This window comes from Eimeria mitis, genomic scaffold (genome assembly GCF_000499745.2).
Source record: "Eimeria mitis Houghton genomic scaffold, Emh_scaff4800, whole genome shotgun sequence".
Taxonomy (NCBI): Eukaryota; Apicomplexa; class Conoidasida; order Eucoccidiorida; family Eimeriidae; genus Eimeria; species Eimeria mitis.
In genome coordinates, this window is record NW_013573101.1 from 2,210 (window position 1) to 4,253 (window position 2,044).

Genomic DNA, 2,044 nt, shown 5'->3' on the forward strand with positions numbered 1-2,044 from the left:
CCGGTGGCAGCAGGATGATGGAGCTGCTACCGAGAGGGGAGGGAGAATAAGATGCAACTGCAGCATGCAGCGCAGAAGCCTGTTCACTACAAGGGTGCAAACGCCCTGGTTGTGCATAGCCCTTGCCTTTGTTGAAGACGACATCGCAACAAAGAGCAGCAGCGCCTTCCTTATCATGTGTCTGTACACCTGAACCTCTCCAGCACAGGAAGGCACTTGTCTCTGCTCTTGCGTTGCTACCGCTTATGGTAGAATGCCGCAGAACGCATGCATGCTGATTAACCTTTAACCGTGCTGGTGCCTCTGTGCGCTGAAGGCTTAGGGTTTATGTTGGGAAAACGGACAAGGGCCTATACTCATCGGGATACGAAGCCCTCCCTGGGGCCCCTGCCCCTCTTCAGAAAGGACTTCTTTGTAGTGCCACGGCTCTATTTGTGGGTGGCTGCAGATGTTAAGAAAAAGTTTCTGGCCATTTTTGACTCGCGCCTTAATTACGTGTCCCGGCGTCGGGGTTATCCATACTGCTGTCCCCGCTCCTTCTTCTTTATGCGGAAAGGCCAAGCGCGAAGCAGCAGCTGCTGCATGCAACTCCTGCTGCTGGTGAATCCGTAGAGCGTCCCCAGCCTCGCCACCAACTCCCCACGGATTATGGGGCCCCAATGCTCCAGAGGTCCCCGCGGGGGCCCCTGAGGAGCCCTGGGCTTGCAACAGGATATCTCTGGCGCTGATGGCCGATTCCCACATTGTACGTCGTATGGTCTCTTCTGGTTGGTGTTGAGTCCCAAGGGGAGTGATCTAGACGATATCAGGGTTTAGGTTTTAGCAGCGGAGGGTCCAGTAGCTCCTGTCTACCTCTATAGCTCTACGTCAGCATAAACTAGTACCAGCACTACACGCGACAGAAAACACAGGGTACCCTGAGGCTGACCACCTGATGCATAATAACCACCTAAAGGAAATCGGTTGGCCTGGCATCTGTTACTTTTAAGCAGCACGGAGGTATTTGTGCAGCAGCAGTTTCTTTTCTCGCTAGTGAGTAACGTAACAGAGATATAAGGAGAAGAGGAAGGGGGAGTGCACGAGGCAAGAGGGCCCTCAGCGGGGCCCGGCCAGGGAGGCTGTGATGAGTGAAACAGTTTAAACGCACAGGCACAGACACAGAGACAGGCACAACGACAAACAAGAACAGCAGACAACAACCCACAAAACAGCTCCACCGTGGCAGTCTCCTCCTGGCAGTTCCAGCAAGCAATCGCCTCACTTTCGAGTGTAGCGCCTGTATCGCGCCCTCAGCAGTGGATAAACTATTAGAATAACAAAAGTGCAGTAAAAAAAGAGGAGAACATCGCGCCCGTATACGGGCCCCGTGTGCATGCGGAGGCCCCCGGTCGGTGTGGGCCCGCAGAGGTGGAGGGTTAATTTAAGGTGGTGAAGGGGCTGTCTGCGTGATCTTTTTAACTTCCACCTTGTATTCTATCTGCGTTCAGGATCTGCTTAAGTGTACGTACACCTGGGCCACGGGAGCACAGAGGCGGGGCCGAAGGGGCCTCTCGGGCTGCGGGCCCCGGCTTGGCGTTCCTGTACCGGGCCCTGGAACTAGCAAAATCTTCCCATCTTTCTCAGGTTGTTGTGTCCTGAACAACTATTTGATTTAAAGCCTCTTTCGCCTTCTCCCGTAGACAACAGGAAGCGAGGAGGCCGCTGAGCCCCCCTCATGGTGATGCGTGCATCCCCGTGGTATTTGTAAGGCTGGGGGGGCTGGGCTAGAGCAGAGCAAGGAGAACAGCCAGAGGCAGCAAGCTGCTGCGGGCTGCTGCCTCCTCCATCGGCCGCAGCCCGCAACACCAACGCAGCTGTAGTGTACATGCATCCCATGGGCCTTCCGTGGGCTCTTGTTGGGGCTACGAGGAGGAAGCTTGTTGGATGCACCACAGCAAAGCCTACAACGCTGCTGCTCTCCCCAGCAACTCCTGGAGTCACAGCAGCCGCTGCTTCAGGAGAATGCCGCACTCAGAGCGGCTGCCACCGCTTGACCCCGGTCGCC